Genomic DNA, 5,544 nt, shown 5'->3' with positions numbered 1-5,544 from the left:
TCACTCGAGTGGCACTAGATGACCGATATGCAAACAAGTTTGCCCCTCTTGATAGTACGGCCATCTATCCTAAACCCGGTCATACACTTCTCTACACATCTATGACCGGTGAAATGAAATGCCCTAGGTTATACCTTTGCCTTGCGCATTCCATTCCATCTCCTCCAATGTCGATGCAACACATGCACCAACACGATCAACAATGATATGATCCACTTCATATCATCACGTGATCATATTGGTTCATCGATCTTGACTCTACTTGCTCTTCACCGTTGCCATCGTCCATCGGCGCCAAGTCTTGCTCAAGCTTCACCGCCACGCGGTCCATCACTCCAAAGCCTCCGACTTGCCCTTCACGCTTGCAACCGGTCCATCAAGCCAAGTCTTGTCTTGATCTTCTCCACCTTGATCACATGACTCAATGTCATGTCTCATGTGCAATAAGCTCCTTCATCATCACATGTGTGAGCTTTGCAACATCTCCAAGCCATTTTCACCTTCATGGCATATGTTGCTCACACACATGTACCTGTGGACTAATCACCTGTGTATCTCACATAAACACAATTAGTCCACCTAGGTTGTCACTCAATTACCAAAACCAACAAGGACCTTTCAGACGTTTTGTCAGAGGGGCAGGTGAAGGAAGAGGCAGCGGAGTGTTGCCGAGCCCGCCTCGCGTGAGGCGGAGGGTCGGCAACCCGGCCGAGGCCTGCGACGAGAGGGGGTCGGCCGAGGCCTTCGGTGGGGGATCGCCCGAGGCCAGCGGTGAGGGGGCCTCGGGCGATACGGAGAATTGGCCGAGGCCTTTGGTGAGAGGTCGCCTGAGGCCAGCGATGAGGGGGCCTCGGGCGAGTCGAAGAGTCGGCCGAGGCCAGCGGTTGTTAGCTGGTTTCGATCTTTACGAAGTCTAAGCAGTCATTTTTTGGTTCTTGCTTAGGGTACCCCTTCTCACGGTATCCGACAGCCGTACTATCAAGAGGGGTTCTCTTGTGAGCTAATCGGTTATCTAGTGCCACTATGTGAGATTTAACTCGCGATGCATTTAGATCGGTTGGCATGGAAAGGTGCAAGTGAAAATCCTTTGAAAATGAATTTGAAAATGCTAACTTAGGGCCAAAGGTGTTGTTGTCGTGTTGGACAACATTTGGGAGTTAGCATGTTTGAAAAAGGATTTGAAACAAAGCGCGGAGTGTTGTTTCAACACTTACCGGAGCTATCTGGTGTTGCACCCGAGTGCACACCAGAGCTCCTGGGCAGTGGCGGTTGGTGGCGTTGTTCTAAGGCATGCACGTTGTGTTCCGGTGTGCACCGGACGTGTCCGGTGAAGGCCGCCTAAAGCGCAGGAAGCTCAAAAGGGGGCACCGGAGGTGTCAGGTGCGAGCGCCGAATGGTGCACCACACCATTCTACTAGAGAGGGTGTTGGCGCATAGTTAGAGGCGTTGCATGCATCGGTGCTGTCCGGTGGTCACCGGACCTATGCACCGGATGGTGAATAGTGCCAACAGCTAGTTTTGGAGTAGTTGGATTTTGACCGTTGGAGAGGTCCGGTGCTACAGTCCGATGCGCACCTGAAAGCCGTAGTTTGGTTTTGGCTAATTGATGAAACCTAGTGTACTAGCCTTTGGCTCTAAGTGTGTTTAAGAGGTAGGTTGGTACACCCCAAGTGATGGAGCTAGATGATGGCACTCATGATGATAGAGGTGGCCAAAAAGATGGATCTAGTGTTCCAACTTGGGAAAAGAAGAAAGAGAAAAACAAAATTGATCGAGGCAAAGGTATAAGACCTAAGGATCATTTTGTTTTGGTGATCAAGACACTATAGAAAGTGTGATCACGTTTATGATAGATAGCCGTACTATGAAGAGGAAAAAATCATGGTTAAAACGGTTATCAAGTGCCACTAGGTGAAGTGATTTATGTATATGCATTAGGACCTAGTATGCTAACTTAAAACCCTTGAAAAATGCTAACACACGTTCACAAGTGGTGGACACACATTGGTGTTGGCACATGGAAGCAAGGGTGGAAGATAGAAGTTGAACTGGAGAAGAAAAAAGATTCGGACCCTAGGGTCTTGTTGGTCCAGACCAGCGGCGATTCTCCATCTGTAGTGTGTTTAGGGGAGACGGAGAGAGATAAGCGAGAAAATCACCTTTCTGCAGTAGTAACAAAAAAAACAGTTTTCCCCTCTCCGCCGGTCAAGATATGGGGACGGTGCGGTTCGGCGAACCAGCCCATACAAACGACCCTAATGGGCCCCTTCTCCAATCCATGAAGGTGCTTAGGGTGTGTTTCCCACTCATTTCCGCCTGGCATTTTATCCCGACACACCCGACGCTCGCCGGTTGGCTCGATTCTTTGCCTCCCATCAATCGGCCGTCGTATGATTGAGAATTTGAGATTGGTTAGCTGATTCGTGTAGTAGTGTGACACAACATGCTGATTCATGCCGATTCGTGTAGTAGTGTGACACAACATGCTGATTCATGGGCTTCGTCTTGTTTTTTTAGAGATGGCGAACCGATATCTCGTCTGTTCGATATCTCGTCACTTTTTTTTTTTGAGAACACGCTTATGCGCGTATTTCATTAAGAAGATAAGAGTTTCGAAAACCAGGTAACAGAAACTTGGTAACAAAAATGTTACCAAGCCACCTAGCACTACTGGATCCAAAGGTAAGACGCTACATTGTTACAAAAGATAGCTACCAGCACAGCGGCGCTCAAGCTGAAGCACGCGCGAGCAGCCTGGAAAGGTGGGCGTTCCCAGCCGCACACCACCTCTCCGCTTCCTCCTTGATCAACATGGCCAGCCTTGGCGGCGAGGTTGCACCAGCCTAGAACGTCCTATGGTTCCGCTCCTTCCACAAGCTCCACCCAAGCAGTAAAACGAAGGAGTCAAACCCCCTGCAAAAGAACTTCGGGACGAGCTTTCTGTTGCCAATCCACCACTCCATGGCCCGAGCTCCCCAGTAGCCATCCAGATTGATGTGTACTCTTGACAAGCAGATGAGCCACACTTCTCTACTAAAACAGCAACCCAAAATGATATGGTCTAGGGTCTCAGGCTCTTGATCGCAGAAAATGCAAAGGTTTGAATCTTGCAAACCATGGCGGAAGCGGCGATCCCCGGTCCAGTAGGCGGTTGTGCATGGCTAGCCAGTAAAAGAAGCGAACTCTTGGCGGGGCAGGTGTTTTCCAGATGAACTTTGCACCAAAGACCGTGGAGGATCCAAAGAACATTGCTCCATAAGCTGAGGCAGAAGAGTACCTTTGGTCCGGCGAGGGCGTCCAACAGAACGTGTCTGGCTCCAGCGATAGCTGCACCTCCTCCAGGAGGTAGCAGATACGTGATATGTCCAGCAGCATCTGCATAGAAGCTGGCCCCCGGATGTGACGCACCCAGGCATTTCCGGGCAGGGCCTCCGCCACCGTTGCCCGTCGATGCCTCCTCCCAACTGCAGCAAACACAGTAGGTGCCTCGCGCTCCAGGCTGCTACCATTGAGCCAACGATCCGTCCAGAAGAACGTGGATCGGTCGTTCCCCAAGCGGTGCAGCGTCGCGGCCTGAAAGAGCGCCAGCACAGCATGCTCTCCAGACACCGGCGCTCGGCCGCTAAGTCTGTCCTTCCACACCCAGCGAACTCGGAGTGCAACCCCTGCCTTTCTCAAGTCAGTGACACCGAGCCCACCTAGCACTTTGGGTCGGCACACATTGAGCCAAGCCACCTTAGATTTTCCTCCCGCCACAGTGTCTGTGCCAGCCCAAATAAAACCCCTCCATATCTTATCAATCATCTCAATTGCCCACGTTGAAAGGCCCAAGGCGATGGAAGTGTGTACAGGTATGGCCGAAAGGGTGGATTTGACAAGTTCCGTGCGTCCAGCAGCATTTAGAAGATTACCTTTCCAAGCTGGTATTCTTGCAGCCACTTTATCAATGAGAGCCTGCTCATCCGCTCTCTTGAGCCGGTGCACCGAAAGTGGCACTCCCAGGTAGCGACATGGGAACGGTACTATCTTGCAAGCAAGAATGCGCTGCACTCTGTCCATATCTTCCTCGGAGCAGTGAATTGGTGTAGCCATACTTTTGTCGAGGTTGGAGAATAGCCCAGAGGCAAGGCCGAAGATGGACAAGGCTCCTTTGATTGACAACAGATCACTCTCAAATGGGACTACAAAAATGACCAAGTCATCGGCATATAAACTGACTCTGGCCCCTGGAATTCCAGCTAGCGGTGTGAGGTAACTGTGTTCTTCGACCCAGGTCAGGAAGGAGTTGAGTACCTCCATGACCAAAACGAACAGCATCGGCGACAGAGGGTCTCCTTGCCGTAGCCCCCTAGCATGGCACACCCTTCGGCCTGGCTTGCCGTTGAGGAGAATCCTTGTGCTTGCCGTAGACAGAAGCATAGTCATCCAGTTCCTCCATCTCAGCCCAAAGCCCATATGCTGTAGCACCTCCAGAAGGAAAACCCATGCAACCGAATCAAACGCTTTGGCCACATCCACCTTGAGCAAAACACAGGTCATCTTCAATTTGTGCAAGGATTTGCATGTGAGTTGAACATCCCTAACATTGTCATGTATGCTTCGGCCCTTGATGAACGCACTCTGATTATCCCTGACCAGATCTCCTAGAACACTTGCCAATCTGTTGGCCAGGCACTTCGTTATGAGCTTGCCAAAACTGTGCATAAGACTAATGGGACGATAGTCACAAATCTCGGTGGAGTGGTCTTTCTTCTTGAGTAGCACCATGAAAGCCTCGTTAACAGCATGGAAGCTGTGGTGATCCAGCGACGAGAAAGCATGTAACGCGTTCATGATGTCCGGTTTGATCACCTCCCACGCAGATTTGTAGAAGAGACCAGTTAGCCCATCAGGTCCGGGGGCCTTGTCATTCGGCAGTTCCTTGACCACCCGTGTTACCTCTTCTTCAGTGAACATAACCTCCAAAGGCCGGGCATCCACAGACCGGACCCCCAAGGCGGCCAGGTCCAGCCTCCTGGACCGCACAAAATCTGTACCCAGGATCGAGTTGTAGTGGTCATACAAAGCATCTGCCATGGAGTTGTCAGAAACCACCTCAGTACCTTGAACAGACAGAGAGACAATGCGGTTCTGTCGCTGTCGATGGTAGGCCTGAAGATGGAAGAAGCGGGTATTTGTGTCCCCCTCCCTTAAGAAAGTTACTCTCGAGCGTTGCCTGGCAATCGTGCGTGACAAAGACGCCAGCCCAAGAACTCTGACCTTCAGCATGCTGTGCATATCTTGTTCCCAAACCTGGAGCTGCCGCTTTTCTTGCTCCTCATCAAAGCGTAGGATGATCTCCTTTGCCATGGCTAGCTGTAGCCTTATGCTACCCACTTTGGAGGAGCTCCAACGTTTCAGATCCGTCGCCACCATCCTAAATTTCTGGTCGAGCAAACGAAAAGGGTTGGATACAGGCTGGGGCGCCAACCAAGCAGCTGTGACAACCTCCATGAACCCCTGAACCTTGGGCCAGAAAGACTCAAACCGAAATCTCGGTTTCGT

The sequence above is a fragment of the Miscanthus floridulus genome, chromosome 18 (assembly GCF_019320115.1).
Source record: "Miscanthus floridulus cultivar M001 chromosome 18, ASM1932011v1, whole genome shotgun sequence".
NCBI classification, from domain to species: domain Eukaryota; kingdom Viridiplantae; phylum Streptophyta; class Magnoliopsida; order Poales; family Poaceae; genus Miscanthus; species Miscanthus floridulus.
The sequence above is the reverse complement of the archived record's forward strand: the minus strand, read 5'-3'. Positions refer to the sequence as shown.